The following is a 17,170-nucleotide window of genomic DNA, read 5'->3' as shown; positions in this document are numbered from 1 at the left end:
AGTACCAGCTAACGGAAATGCCGCGAATGAAGGGCAACATGAAAGGTGCGGCACATGGGAAAAATTTAAACATATGGGAAAGACGTAAGAAAACTGAAAAACGTAAGGAACCAGGGAGATGTAAGAAACACAAGGAGACATAAGAAACACGGGAAACGTAAGAAACAAAAAAAACCATAAAAATTGACTGAGACACGTAAATTGCATCAGACACGTAAATTGCATGAGAAACGTAAACCAGAGAACCATAAAATCCATGAAAACCATATAAGAACCGTAACTCGTGTAAAAACGACAACCACCTGAGAAACGCAAACGCATGAGAAATGCAAGAGTACCCGTAAATTGCATGAGAAACGCCCATTTCAGGAGAAAAGCAAATCGCATGAATAAGCAAGATTGTGTAAGAACCAGAAATTCCATAAAAATTTCAACTGCATAACCGTAAATTGCCTGAAAAACGCCAATTGCCTGCAAACCGTAAATTCCGTAAGAACCGTAAATTGCCTGAGAAACACAATGAATCTCGCATGACAAACCGTAAATCACACAAGAAAAAATACCACGTGAGAACGTAAACTTGTGAGAATGTACGCCACATGAGAACCTAATCGAATGAGAACGTACATCACATGTGAACATGAATTGCATTAGAACCATAATTTCCCTGCACGCGTATATTGCATGAGAAAGTACAGCCCATGAGAACGTGAAACATACATGAGAACATAACAGCATGAGAAAACGTAAATTGCATGAGAACCGTAAAATTTCATGAGAACTGCAAAAATTGCATGAGAACGTAAAATTACATGAGAAAAAGGAAAGTTGAACGAGAAAATGTGCCAGTATACACTTACCCTACCTGCGAGATCAAAACGATACCAGATCTGAGTGAGAGAGGAGCTGGCAGACAGCGGCTGATCACCCCCCCCCCCCCCCGAACACCTGGAGAATCGGATGAGTTCCCCCCCGACATAGATCCACAAGGACCGGAGCTGTTGGGCAGCGGACACCGGGAGAAATGGCTAGGCGACCAAGTTCTGCAATTTTGGTGCCCCCGGAGCCACCAGGCAGACGAAACCCCCCTCCCCCGGCTGAAGCAAGTGACTGAACCTCCCCTCCCCCCGGCAGAACCATCAGGAGAAGAAGGCGGGCAGGAGAAGCAACTCCCCGTAGCCACCAGGCAGACTATCCCCCCTCCCCTCAGCAGAGGCAGGTAACTGAATCCACCCCCCCCCCCTCCGCCCAGCAGAACACCAGGAGAAGGAGGCAGGCGATTGATTCTTCCCCCCTCCCCCTGGCAGAACACCAGAAGAAGGAGGCGGGCGGGAGAAGCGCCCCCCCCCCCCCCCCCCCGCAGCCACCAGGCGGACTAACCTTCCCCTCTCCCCTTGGCAGAGGCAGGTGACCGAATCCTCCCCCCTCCCCCGACAGAACACCGGGAGAAGGAGGCGGGCGGGAAAAGTGGCTCCCCGCAGCCACCCAGCGGACTGACCCCCCCAAAGCAGGCGATCGAACCTCCCCCCTCCCCCAGCGGAACACCGGAAGAAGGAGGCGGGTGGGAGAAGCAACTCCCCCCAGCCACCAGGCGGACTAGCCCTCCCCCCTCCCCTCGGCAGAGGCAGTTGACCGAAGCTGCTCCCCGTAGCCACCCAGCGGACTGACCCCCCCTGAGGCAGACGATCCAACCTTCCCCCTCCCCCTGGCGGAACACCGGGAGAAGGAGGCTGGCGGGAGAAGAGGCTCCCCCGTGGCCACCAGGCGGATTAACCCCCTCTCCCCTCAGCAGAGGTGGGTGACCGAATCCTCCCCCTCCCCCAGCAGACCACCGGGAGAAGGAGGCGGGCAGGAGAAGCAGCTCCCCCGCAGCCACCCGGCGGACTAACCCCCCCTCCCGAGGCAGGCAAACAAATCTTCCCCCCGGCGTAACACCGAAAGAAGGAGGCAGGCGGGAGAAGCGGCTCCCCCCAGCTACCAGGCAGACTAACCCTCCCCCCTCCCCTTGGCAGAGGCAGGTGACCGAATCCTCCGCCCTCCAGAACACCAGGAGAAGGAGGCAGGCGGGAGGAGCGGCTCCCTGCAGCCACACAGCGGACTGACCCCCCGAGGCAGGTGATCCAACCTTCCCCCTCCCCCCGGTGGAACACCGGGAGAAGGAGGCGGGCGGTAGAAGCAGCTCCCCCGTGGCCACCAGGCAGACTAACCCCCCCTCTCCTCGGCAGAGGCAGGTGACCGACTCCTCCCCCCTCCCCCAGCAGAAAAACCAGGAGAAGGAGGTGGACGGGAGAAGTGGCTACCTTGATGAAACAGGAGCCGCCAAACAGACAAACCCCCCTCCCCCGGCAGCGCCCTAGGAGAAGCAGATGGGAGAGACAAGCAGGCGCCCTCTCGTGGAGCCGGACGAGTCGACACAAGAGCCAGCGTCCACAAATGGAGGAGGCAGAGGAGGGCAGGCTTTATGCAGCCTGACTCCTCCTACAAACACAGGCTGACCTGCGGTCAGCCTTACACTTGTCTGCCAACTTCTGTCTTTCATGAATCCATGCTGTCTGTTTCTTAAAATGTTTTTTTTCCAGCAAGAACTCGTATATTTGGTCTTTTATTAAACGCTCCAGTATCTTCCCGACTATAGAAGTTAAACAGGTCTATAGTTACTTGGTAAAGACTTTTAAATATAGGCACCACATTCACCCTGTACCAACCCAGTGGTACTATTCCCCTCATTAATGAACTAAAAAATAGATACAATGGCTTTGAAATTACAGAGCACAATTCTTTTAGGATCCACAGGTGGATGCTATCAGGTCCAGGTGCTTTATCCACCTTTATTCTGTCTAAACAGAATTCTGTTACAAACGTCGTAATTCAACTTCTAAAGAGGAAACACAGTATGTAGATGTCCCAATGAGAACATCAGCAGTGAGAAGATGCCAGTGCTGTCATGTTTGCCAGGAGATTATAACCATCACTCCAGTTTCCTGACCAGTAGTCTTGTTATCCCAGAATCAGGTGGGGGGAATTGAAATCCTGCAGCCAGTATTAGGGGACCACAATAGATGGTACAAACAGCCTAACAAGGAACCAACACAGTTAGTAGAGGCCAAAGACAGGAACCAGGTGGGAGAAAAGACAATCCTAAATGATCCATGTCAGCAGACCAAGGCAGAGGTACACAGGGTTAACCCAAAGGTGGGGTCAGGAAGAGGCAGGGTTGGCAACAAGATCAGCATAAATCCAAGGGGTAATCCAAGAAGCGGAGTCAGTAACAAGCACAATCAGCAACCAGAACCACAGGAACCTATACTAGGGCAAAGACAGCATGTGAGAGGATACACTTCACTCAGCTCCTGCTTGATCCATCCATTGATCCTGCCCCGGCATCCGTGATCCTCCTTTTTGTCGGCTCCCCAGCTGGCTTCCGATCCCCATCACCTCTCGGACCCACCACTGGCCCTCTGCACATGGGGAAAGACCCGCCAAGGCTCGTTAGGCTTCAAGGGATCCTGGACAATATTGTGTCCAATCATGGGGTGCAGTTTGCATCCAGATTCTGGAGAGCTTTATGTGATTCCCTCGTGATCAAACTTTCATTCTCATCTGCATATCACAATCAAGCAAATGGACAAACAGAGGACTAATCAAACCCTTGAACAGTAACTGTGATGCTTCTGCTCATTCTCTCAAGATTCCCTCTACTTCCCCTGGCCAAGTTTTCATATAATAATTCAGTTCACTACACAAGACAGACTCCATTTTTTGCAAACTACAGTTACTAATCTTCATTTTTGTCTAATACAGTACCAGATTGTCCTGTACCAGCTGTTTCTGAAACTATGAATTTCTTCAACTCCAATAACAAATTACTACAGGAAACAAAGGCCAAGACACACGTGCATAATAAGGAGGTTTTTGACAGGAAAAGAAGGGGAGAATTGATGAGGTTTCTTATGAATTGGAACTGCCTGAGTCATTTAAGAACCACCCTGTGTTCCACATAACCTTGATGAAACCTGCTATCTCCGATCCCCTTCCATAATGAAACCACTCTGCACCTACCTGTTCCTCCTGCCATTCTGCTGCCAGCCCGTTGACAACCTGGCTTGTATCCTGACTCCACTTCTGCCTTTGTCCCTGTTCCTGACGTCCCACTTGTGTATTACCTCCCTGTCTGTACCTGCCTTCTCTTCAGTCTTGGAGGTGTCACCATCCCTCCACCATCCCTCCTGCTGCTGCATCTGTACTTCTGCCTGTGAGATTACGGTGCCAGCTTGTTCTTTACTGTTGTTCTTGGACTTCTGCTACACCTCTACAGTCTGGCCAGGAGTTCCAGTCCAGCTCCAGATTCAGTGACCCTGCCAGGCACTTGTGCCACTCTGCATCTCTGTGCTCCCTGTCAGCTCTATCAGGGGCTCCAAGTCAGAGCTGTAAGAGAGGCTGTCCTCTGCATATCAGGCTCTACCATCAGGTACGTGACAAAGACAACCCGGGTATCACTGGCTTCTGGTGATGCTCTATGCCGATGACACGATAATCCTGTTGGGCGATACGGAGCGATCCCTGAGTGAAACGATGGAAACCATTGTGCACTTTGGGAAGTTCTCCAGTCTAAAAATTAACTGGACTAAATCAGCATTGATGCAGATAGATGACGAATGAATGCAACACAGAGATCTAGTGGGGGAAATCCTTATCAGGGACTACAGTCAACTCAATATACCTCCTCTACTGGCCAAATTTTGATCACGTGTCAAGACCTGGAACGCTCTGTGTGCAAAGGGAATCATTAAAATTACTCTCATGCCCCAACGGTTATACATGCTCCATAACTCTCCGTTGGTAATCCCACTATAAACTTTTAGGATAGTAAACTTTATATTTTGTGAGTTGATTTGGAAAAATCGCCCCCTACGATACAACTGGAGCATCTGCAATGTCCTAAGGATGATGGAGGCCTTGCATTACCAAATCAATTCCTGTACTACCTAGCGTCACAATTGCAACATCTGATAGGCACCATGGTGGCGGAGGGAGAACAGGCAGACAGGATCCCCAGTGCTTCTGAGAGTATTATGCTACATACGGTGGATGGAAAATCCATTCCAACTGCCCTTGAGGCATTAGCCTTTTGGAAAACCCCAAAAAAGCTTCCCCACATATAACTTACTACAGAAATATGGAACACATCTAGATATCTGCAGGGGGCGACAGGCATCAATGAGTTCAGTCCCATTTGGTCAAATGATTCATACCTCGATCAGGCCAAGCTACAACATGCAGATAGATATATAATGCCATATTTTATCTACCTGATACAAATTGTTCATAATGGTGAATTTTTGACCTTTGAAACTCTGAGGGAGATGTATAAGTTAGCAACATTTATGCACTTCTATTACATGCAATTCAGACATGCATTCAAGGCCCAAACAAGTGCATCTGATGGCATATGGATTCTGTACGCCTCTTCTTTCAGCTGAAGGCAGTAGAGACCTCTAAAGGGTTAATCTCCCAAAGCTTTAGTACACTACTCCGCCATTTTCTCACAAAGCACCCTCTGACAGTAAAAAGGAAGTGGGAAGCTGATGTAGGCTTCCTAGATGAGGACCAGTGGGAGGAAGCTCTACAGACAGTTGCCAAATGCTCCCTGAATGTAACACAAAGGCTATAGAAAAAAACAGTGGTGCTGCGCTTCCAAAGTGAAGTTAATCTAAAAAGTAAACACTATATCAAAACTAAAAGAAACTTATTACTAAATAAATGTGTGTGACCTAATGGTGCGTGATCACCTCGGATACCCTTGGGGCCAGCCCAAAAAGATTCTATGTTGAAGACTACTCATATATACATCTAAAATTAAAATAAATCCACATAAAAGTGAAATGGCCAAACACAAAGTGGTGTAATCAGGAAGATTATCCCCAACTAAGATGCTCATATAAATTTAGTGTGTATATATATATATATAGAACAACAACTTCATGAACAACAGACTGTCATGCACAACAAAGTGTAAATAGTGATCAAAGTTGCATCAAAAGTGCTGAGCGCATATTATAAACGTGGAACAAATTAAAACACACAATAATCAAAGTTGCATCAAAAGTGCTGAGTGCATATAATAAACGTAGAACAAGTTAAAACACACAATAATCCAGCTAAGTGAACAAAGTCCAGTGAAAGTATCAAATGCAATTATAAAGTGGCTCAGTGCTTGTAAAGTGCATGAAGACTCTTCCTCTACTCCGGTGATTCCACGTGTTAGTGCACACACTAGGTAATTACCTCACCGCTGTAAAGTATACAGCGTATCTGCAGCCTTCTCAGAGGTACACAGGGAATCACAGGGGGGAACTTCAAGTAGCCACTCTTTAGTCACCGTCCATGTAGCCGCTCCATAAGTAGATTCCAATATGGTTCACCGCTGTAAAGTATACAGCGTATCTGCAGCCTTCTCAGAGGTACACAGGGAATCACAGGGGGGGGGGGGACTTCAAGTAGCCACTCTTTAGTCACCGTCCATGTAGCCGTTCCATAAGTAGATTCCAATATGGCTATTCCCGAGACATTTCTTCAATGCTTGGATTCTACATTTACAGCACTTAGATCACCGTACGTTAAGATTCCTTTGTATGTAAAATGACACCGTGCAGGGCGGGCTCTGTGCTCGTACACCAGCCCGGTGCTCCCCTCCTCCAGCCCGGTATACGCCGATCTGCCTGTACGATCCTATATTTGGGTTAGTTTCTCCCGCACAGCCAGATCGCCCCGCCTAGGCGATGCAAGATCTATGATGGTGGTACCGATGATGAATATGTAATGTTTCCTTTGGATATTGGATTGTATATAACTGTTGTATATGCACTAAATGTTGATCTTTGGACTGTATGTATTACATTTAAAAGAAAAAGTTTTTTGGATAAAAAAAGTATTCGACAATTGGAATCTTTTTTTTGGTATGATTCAACTGGTCTCTCCCATGAATTTGGGCCCGATGATAGGCCTTCTTCAGGCATGACCTGCTATAGCCCCTGTCAAAGAGACGCAAATAAAGGGCTCTAGATTCCATCTCAAAGTCCTCCTGTCTGGTACAGTTTATCCTGATTCACAAATATTGACTATAAGAGATGCTATGTATTAGCGGAGTAGCGTATGAACTGGTTTCATCAATGAGAGTATTTCCTGATGACTCTTTTCTGAATAGTGTAGAACCCAGGCTGTGATCCTCGCTGATGAAGATACTCACATCGAGGAAATCAATAACTCACTGGTCACACAAAGGAAAAACTGAGAGGGAAACATTACGTTCCAATGAATTAAATAATTAATTCAACTCCTTCCTCGTGCCAGTCCACAACATAAAGATATCATCAATATATATTTTCCAAATCAAAATCTTGTCCATAGTATCATGTAGTGACTCATCAAAAAAGATACTCTGTTCCCATTCCCCCAGGTACAGATTTGCATAAGAAGGGGCACATTTGGTACCAATAGCAACCCTCTTCACCTGGAGCAAATGGGGGCCATAAAAAACATTAAAAAAAATGGGTCAGAAGATAATCGAGCAGACTAAGAACAAATTATATGGCTCTGCCAATGTGTTCCTCTGGGAAATGAAGCCCTCTTCAACTCCAACCCCCCGACCAGTTGTAGAGGGTCTCCCCATCGACAGCTACCAACCAAGAATCAGTAGAAACAAAGACACCATCTTTTGTTTTCCACAAATAAATGGTGTCCTGTACATGGGACGGTAATGAATGTAGATAATTATCCACTAAATGACTGGAAGTCTCAGTCAGGCATCCATTGCCTGACACAATAGGCCTGCCTGGTGATCTATCAAGGCTTTTATAAACCTTGAGTAGGACATACAGAGTGGAGGTCCGTGGATGGGATACATCCAGAAATTCCTAGGTAGGTTTATCAATAATCTCCTTATTGTAGGCTCAACCTATCAGGTTTTTATATTTGAAATGGGTGGCTTCAACAAATAAAGATGGAACTCGTCTATACCTTTCTTTATTATTTGGAATTTTAAAAACCATGGATTAGTATTGAGCAAGGTCCATCACTACAATGTCCCCACCTTTATCAGATGGTTTGATTACAAGTTGATGATTTTGTCTCAAAGAGTATTGGACATGTGCATGACGAAAAAATCTGTTTTATTTTGTTTCATTTTGATTTGTTAATCTAGTTATTTCGTTTAGTTAAATTTGGTTGATTCGTTCAATTCATTTTCAGGAAATTCGTATTTAGAATTTTCTTTGAATGTACCAATTTTTTGGATTCAAAATGATCAAATCGATACATTTTTGAATAGGTAGAAGTAAATGGTGTTGAACTGGCAGTAACACACATAGAACTATATGGCGTTAAATTGACAGTAACGCACAAAAAAACGATATGCCATTAAACTGGCAGTAACACGCACAGAAGTAAATGGTGTTGAACTTGCAGTAAACCACAAAACTATATGGTCTTAAACTCGTAGTAACGCACACAGAACTACATGGAGTTAAACTGGCAGTAATGCACATATAATTATATAGCGTTAAACAGGCAGTAACACACAGAGAAGGAAATGGCTTTAAAAAGGTGGGGGTTGGTGTTCAGATTAAGTGATTAAGAATGTACTAGACCCGGGCGCATGCGCGAGGCTGTGGATGGCGGACGCCTGACTCTGCAGCTCCGCTCCACGCTGGCATAACTCCGCCGATCCCGGAGCGCAACAACCCTGCCTACGCTCGCAGCAGCTCCGCCAACGGCCCCCCCGCACGATCGGGACCCGCCGAACCTGCCAAACGGACAGTTTCTGTCCCTCCAGCACCCCTGGGAGGAAGCTTTCGGAGCATCCACGGGAGGCAAAGATGGCACCTCCGCTACCGCAACGTGCGCAGCCAGTGACACAGAAGGGAGGGAAGCTGGCAGTCACTGAGACAGGTGAGCTGGTGCACTACACCGCCCAGTATTCGGCATCATCCCCTACGGGAGACCTATTTTCATCCCAGAGCTCTGATTTGGATAAAGCACTGTGCGAGGCACTGCTTAGTCAGGGGAACGTGGAAGATAGCCCTCCCCCATACCCCATCTCTCCACAGCTTCACCTATAGACTATCCCGGGGACCAAACCATAATAGCACGTTTCTCCTCGCTATAGGATCAGGGGCTAGAGAAGGCGACTAAACGCATTACGGCTGACTTGAAAGGTGAATTTCATGAGCTGGGCACCCGTATAGGGACTATAGAGACCAAGCTGGACGAGACCATCTCCAGGACCAATCAGAATACTAACTGTATTGAGGAGGTACAACAACGACTAGACGAAGCCCTAAATAAACTCGATGATTTGGAAAATCGCTCACGGCGCTACAATTTTAGGGTACGGGGGATCCCCGAATCTTTTGCAGATGCAACGGCAGTGAGTAAAGAACTGATCTCACTTTTGTTAAAAAAAAAAAAAAGAACTGATCTCTCATCTCCTACCAGACCTCCCCTCTCATAAACTAGAGCTGGATAGGGCCCACAGGGCTTTGGCTGCACCCCGAGCCGATGGCTTACCACGGGACATCATCGTGAAACCACACTATTATTCAGTTAAGGAGCAGGTGATGCTCAAAGCTAGAGAAATAACTGATCTACACCTTCGGGATCACCCTATCCAGATTTTCGCGGACATCTCTCCTGCTACTGTTCAGAAACGTAGGGCTCTTAAACCACTTCTACAACCTCTCATAGCGAATGACATCAGATACCGTTGGGCTTTCCCATTCCGCCTAGTGTTTACTCACCAGCGTAAGAAATATTCTTTTGCAACCTTTCATGAGGGCGAAACATTACTGAAAAAGCTGGGCCTGATTTCCGTGGAGAATGTGGATTCTCCGCACCCAACACAACAACGTACCCCTCCGGCCAAGTCACCTCAGTGTCCTCTTTCGCCAATCTGGCGCTCAACCAGAAGCAAGGCCAAGTTGAAACCCAAACACTCTTGAAGTGATGGATGCCCTTCCGTTTTCTTTTACCATTGTGACGGCTGTCACCCTCCGAAACTTTTTGTCGCCCCGTAGGCGGGATCAAGAACTGGAACTTTTCAGTGGTTTTCGCTATAATGCCTGAGACTTTATAGTTATGGTTTTCTCTTAGTTTGATGGGAGGCTAACTTACCGGGAAGACCCCAAGAAAGTACTTTTACCCTACTTATGCAAGTAATAAGTTGAACTTCTTTATGCAGCACTGATAGTTTACTACTTTGATGTTGGGGGCTCCCTCCCCTTATCGTTACCACATGTTATGTTCATTTGTGTGATAGTTCTGTAGGGATTGGCGGAGGCCAGTAGTGGCAGTCATTCACCGAGTTTGCTTTCGGCCCTCTCACGGTGTGACGGGACCGAAATCAGACGGAGTGCAGTGTCTTCTGACACTGTACCATTTCCGAAAGGAATTGGGGTAATTATCCCCTCTGATTTATGATGTTTGTACTGTTAAAACTGGTACAGTTTTACACAAACCTTTTGATTTTGTTAGGTGGCTCTCCCTTGGGCCACTTATTCTTCACTATCTCTTTTTCTAACCTCTTTACTGATCCTTTTGTGTTTGTTCCCCACTATGTTACGGCTCCGCGGCTCCAAGCTCTGGCCCCCCCATGGACTCCTCCTCACGGGAAATGCTGCCCCCTGCTCCTTGGGGATCAAGTAAGTGACAGTTTTTTTTTCCCTTGTGCACCATGGTGACCGCTAATAGAAGTCAACCTTATGGATTCGTCCCCCACAATGTCCAGGGTATAAATGCCCCGGTTAAACGCAGAATGGCCTTCCAATATTACAAATCGTTAAAGGCTGATGTGCTGTTTCTCCAAGAGACGCACTTTTCACCAACCTATAATCCCACCTTTTTGCACCACTATTACCCTCAATTTTATTTAGCAAATGGCCCGGGAAAGACGGGAGGGGTGGCCATTTGTTTTTCTAAACGGGTGACCTTTTCACTGGAAAAGCTTGTGACCGATCCGGAAGGTCGCTACCTGATGGTGGTGGGTAAATTAGATGGTAGCATGGTTTCATTACTATCATACTATGCCCCGAACAAGGGACAATTGCCCTTTTTTCGGAAACTCTTGCACAAGGTGACCCCAGACCTACAGGGTGCTGTTCTGTTTGGAGGGGATTCTAACGTAGCCCTAGACTCCATACTGGATAGAACGGGACGACCATCGACCCCTCGGAGACACTTTCCAAAAATCGGTTGTAAATTGGCTAAAATGTTGCATTATCATAACCTGATTGACCTGTGGCGAGAGTTTAACCCATCCAGGAAAGATTATACATTTTACTCCCACGTCCATAATACCTATTCTAGAATAGATCACTTTTTCACGGTCCCAGCGACAACTTCTCTGTTTCAAACAAGTAAGATTATAGACGTGACTTGGTCTGACCATTCAGCCGTTTGGACAGCTAGTGACTCTTTACAACGCTATTCAGGCCCGGCCCCTTGGAGATTAAATGACTCACTACTTAGCAACCCCTCGATTTGCATTGAAATTGAACAAAAGCTCAAGGAGTATTTTGCTCAGAATGATCCTACGCATACTTCTGTGGCGAATACTTGGGCGGCACATAAAGCGACCATTCGTGGGTATTTCATTCAGATCGCATCGAGGTTGAAAAAACCTCTGAGTCACTGATCAACCAAAAGGGTCGCAAACTGTCCAGCCTGCTAGCCCAACACAAAGACAATCCTGACTTGGACCTGAGGGCTCAGATTGATTCGGTTAGACTGGAACTAAATCTTTGTCTTACAACCAAGGCGGAAAAAAATGGCAGATGGACACAAGCAAAATTGTACACACAAGTAGACAGACCGGAGCACTGTTGGCACGTAAGCTGACCCCCAGACCCCACTGTAGGATGGTCCCAAAGATTAGGCAGCCTGACGGGTCTCTCACGCAGAACCCACAAAAGATATTGAAACTCTTCCATTCCTATTTTACCTCCTTATACAGAGAGCCGGAGACTCTGTCACCTGGTTCCATAAAGGACTTTATCAGGGACTTGCCTCTACCGTCCCTTGCTGATCACCACAAGGAAATACTAGATGGTGCTATCACCATGGAAGAGGTATTGTCTGCAATAAAGCAAGCCCACGCCGCTAAAACACCGGGTCCTGACGGTTTCTCCGCCTCTTATTATAAGAAGTTTACCCAAACCCTAGCGCCCCACCTATTGGAATTTTTCATGGTCTTAAGAGAAGGAGATCATCTGGGGGGAGACCTAAATAGAGCTAATATATGTTTAATACCAAAGCCTGCCAAAGACCATAGTGACATAACAAATTATCGCCCTATATCACTTATTAATGTGGATTTGAAATTGTTAACCAAAATTTATGCTAATAGACTCAACACCTTCCTAGCACAATACATCCATGTGGATCAAGTGGGATTCGTCCCGGGTCGTCAGGCAGCGGATCAAATCCGTAGGGCAGTAGACATAATATCCTTGCTCCATTCTAATTGGGATGGCCTGGGAACAAGAAGAGGCATGCTGTTGTCATTGGACCTCCACAAGGCCTTTGATTCCCTTTCTTGGCCCTTTCTGTTCCACATTCTGAGACAATGGAATTTTGGACCTAAATTTCTCTCTTTACTATCTAAATTATATTCTACCCCATCGGCTAACATCGTCGCCTTTGGGCACAAATCAGATTTAATACAAATAAGAACAGGAACCAGACAAGGCTGTGCCTTGTCGCCACTTCTATTTATAATTGCAATAGAGACACTGGCAATTGCTATCAGAGCCAATCCCAACATACATGGGGTGACTAGCGGAGGCAGAGATCATAAATCATTGTTTGCAGACGATCTCCTGCTGTTCGTTACAGACCCCATCACGACATTACCTAATTTGGCATCGCTCCTCTCGGAGTTTGGAGCAGTCCAAAGGTCAATCAGTCAAAATCGGAGGCCATGAACATTAATCTAGCTGTTTCAACCCAGACCACCGTACAGGCCTCTTTCCCATTTCGATGGAGCAAACAGGCTCACCCCTATCTTGGCATTAAACTCACTACAAATGTATCCACCTTGTACGAGGCTAATTACGCCCCCCTTCTCTCTTCCACATCAGAGGATTTATAGAACTGGCAGAACCATGGTCTTTCCTGGATGGGTAGGATAGGCACTGTTAAAATGATGACCCTCCCTAGGATTCTTTACTATTTTAGGTCCCTCCCGGTCCCAGTCCCCGCAACATTTTTTAAACAACTCCAATCATTAATCTTTCAATTTATTTGGAGCAGAGGGGGTTGCAGGGTGGCCCGATCTTCCCTGTATGCCGCAAAGGGGCAGGGGGGATTAGGGGTTCCACACTTCTTACACTACTATAGAGCGGCTCAACTGACACAGCTTTACCACATCTACTCTACCACCTACCGACCGGACTGGGTTAATTTAGAGGCTCAGGCGTGTTCTCCCCTCCCCATGGATCTTTTAATGTGGTTACCTTCTAGAGAGCGTAGGGCCATTCTGAGCCCTTCCCACTCCCACTCTTTGGACCTATGGGATAGGATGTGCAAAATATACCCTTTACGGTCACCACATATCCCAGTGGCTCCTATTTTTGGTAACCCGCACTTTCCCCCAGGGCAACACCCGCAACAGTTTTCTTGGTGGACCAATAAAGGCCTGTTCAGGATAAATGGGGGAAAACACTGCGCTATAACTGAATATAAAACAAAAACAGCTGCCAACACTTAAAACAAACAAAGTTCCACAGTCAAAAAGTAAAAAATAGTGTAGCGCTTCGGTAGTAGTGAATGTGATCAACACATGCACACAAAATTCCAAATAAATGGTCACATGCGACAGTCCATATACATAAAACACAGTCCAATGGAATAAGTATGAACTTCCGTGATGTAACTGGTGCAGGAATGGTTAGGCCATTACAAGGAAAGAGAGGGATCTTGCTAAACAGATATACCCATGTAAAACAGCTTGTCTGTAGACATTAAGGAAGTAGATGAGTACTCTTACCTGCTGTGTTGGACTCACACGGTCATATGACAGTTGAGTCAGTAAAGCTTGGGGTCCCAATCTAGGGCCAGGGGGTGGATCGATGAGGGTCCGTCAAACTGATGAGAGAACTCCAACCAACTTTGTGCCAGGCGATGTATTTCACGGATGGAACATCAGGATGGTTTCTTATCCAACTCGGACGTAGCACGATCAACATCGATACTCCGATCACCCCAAAATAGGGTGAAAGATGTTAGAGGTTTTTTAGTCCAAAAAAAGAGAAAGGAAAAAGAGGGCTCCACATGGTGCGGGTCAGACGGTATAAAACTGCAAATTTATTTAAAAGTCAAAAAATTATATAAAATATTTTATGACTTAGTGATCACAAAAAGGTTAGGTAAAAATGAGAATAAAAGCAATGTAGGGTGCCAACAGCTAGCCCGACGCGTTTCGACACATATGTCTTCGACAGGGTCATGTTGGAACCCACCACATTGCTAGCAAATTTATGGAGTGTCTGAGATAGTTCCGCCTACAAAAGGGGCGGAGACTTCAGTCTGGGACAACCCCTTACAGGTAAAGTAAACAATCATGTCAAACCAAGGTAAACATATTCAAACATGATAAACAAATGTAGATATCAATCTGTCATCCGTATGTGGTAGTACCTTCTCATACAATACTCAAGTTAGATTTGATAACAGAAAAAATATAAGTCAAAAAATAGCAATAATAATAAACAAATCTCATGCATTGGTCGGAGCCACCCCAAACTTGTAGGTCGGGGGGGGACCGATGATAAAGTGGTACACGTGCGAAATTGAATCAAGCACATAAACATAGTTATCAAAACATGAAATAATTCCGCTATATATACTGTATTACAAATCCATCACCTGGGAGAGTTTACTCACAATTGTATTGTATCAAGGTAGATCTGTGCGTGTCAAGGTGGCAATGTCTGATGATGGTCTATCATTGTGTGGGTTTGGATGAATCTTGATAACTTGCTGACAGTATGTGCGTTACCATAACGACTGTTAATACATGCTATCTATTTTGATAAGATTCCGGTCTCTTGGCGGAATTACGTCCCGACGTATGGCACGAACGTAACGGCTCTACCAATCGCTGGTGTGCGCATTGCATCACCATGTAAGGGAGGTGTTAGAGGAGACGTACGTCCCTCTGACCACGAGGCTGAGGCGTGTACGTTTGAACGTCACATAATGTATCTCCCATGTAAAGCCCTGTTCAGGATAGCACATTTCATAGACCATAGAGGCATCAAAAAACGTTCTTATTTTCGGGACACCCTTGAAATGCCTTTGACGGAGACATTTCGATTCTCTCAAATTATTCACTATATTCAATCACTTGGTCAAAGTCAGGGAGATATTAACGCTAGAACACTTTATGAAAATAAATGCCTCAAAGCACCTGGGGCACGGGGAAGCATCTCAGAGTTGTACGCCTTGCTAACAGTCCGAAACTCTAAGCTTCCTTATCAAACAGCCTGGGAAGCGGACTTGGGGAAGACGATTGACGGGGATGTTTGGTCCAAGTGGTCAGCCGGGGTGCACAGGGGAATTTTGAACACCTCCCTTGTGGAGGCCGGTTACAAAGTACTGTCGCGTTGGTATCTGGTTCCAGCGCGGATAGCCAAAATACACCCAGAGGCTTCACCCCTCTGCTTCAGAGGGTGCGGTCAAGAGGGAACAATGTTCCACATATGGTGGTCCTGTCCAAAAGTCAATAGATTCTGGATAAGAATTTTTAATTTGGTGTATTCGGTGACCGGAGTGAATATACCTAAAAATGTTAAAACAGCGCTATTTTCTGACCTCTCAAGTAACCTGTCTAAACACCTCAGATCCCTAATTTCTTACATTTTTTTGGCAGCTAGGATTGCCATAGCGCGTGCATGGAAAACCCCTCAAATAAACCTGGCGCTTGTCAAAAATAAAATTTCCTGGATCATGATTAATGAAAAATTGACTAGTATTCTCCGAGACCAACAAAACCGATTTGAAAAGACATGGAATCCCTGGGTTAGATATCTTCAGTCACCGTAAGGGGGGGGGGGGGGGTTAGTGGGCTGGAGCGTGGGGATCGTCTATACACTCTCTCTTTTTCCCTCTTTTACTCCTTTTTCTTTTCCCTTCTTCTCCCGCTCTACCTTTTTTCTTTTCTTTTCTCCTTTGTTTCTTTTCTTCTTTTACTCTATCTTTTACGAAAAGGGCCACTTTGCTCCCATAGTTTGGATCTCAAATGTGTGAAAGTGGACTTTATGGAGCGTCTAAAACAGCAAGCGCTCACTATTACATGACTACTACAACTCAGATCTGGCTTACAGATCTCCAACTCACGACAATTTTCTATGGTAAATCACAAAGGCTTTTGTTAATATTGTCTGATATTCATTGAATAGTCCTGGCAGGAGAAGGTTGGTTGTTCTATAATTTACCAGTTTGTTGATATGTGTTTTAATATGAATACTTATGGCTTCTCTCGTACGGATCTGAGATTCACAACTGTACTATGAAAGTGAACTAAATATGTATAGAAGTGAACCCTTGTTATTGATGGAAAAAATATAACTTCAATAAAAATTATTGGAAAGAAGAATGTACTAGACCCAAACGAGAGGTTTTACTTTTTTTACGGGAAAAGGCTTCTATCCCTGTAAACGATGTTTAGTGTGTATGAAGACGAAACGCCCAAACGAAAAGATACAGAATTTTACATCCGCGAGTACAGATGATACCTATGAGGTTAAGGATTTTATTTGCTGTAACACGGAAGGGGCTGCAGACACCCTGCAATGTTATTGTGGTTTACAGTACATTGGGTTCACCAAAAGACCCCTAAAAGATGCGCATCAAGGAAAATATCCTCAATGGATAGGACAAGCACAGCGTATCAAAACATTTCCTGTTATGCCACAATAAAGACCCCAGTGATTTGAAATTCTGGGGAATCGAACCATACATTAAACACTGGAGGGGAGGCCTCAAAGTGAGGACCCTCAGTCGGCTAGAGTCTAAATGGATCTTCACATTAGATACTTTCTCACCTCGAGGCCTGAGTGTTGAATTCGATCTTAATTGCATCCTTAGTGATTTTTTTTTTTTTATTATTATTATTTGG

Source organism: Lithobates pipiens, unplaced genomic scaffold (genome assembly GCF_037356315.1).
Source record: "Lithobates pipiens isolate NorthernLeopardFrog02 unplaced genomic scaffold, aLitPip1_a1.2 Scaffold_25, whole genome shotgun sequence".
Lineage (NCBI taxonomy): Eukaryota > Metazoa > Chordata > Amphibia > Anura > Ranidae > Lithobates > Lithobates pipiens.
The sequence above is the reverse complement of the archived record's forward strand: the minus strand, read 5'-3'. Positions refer to the sequence as shown.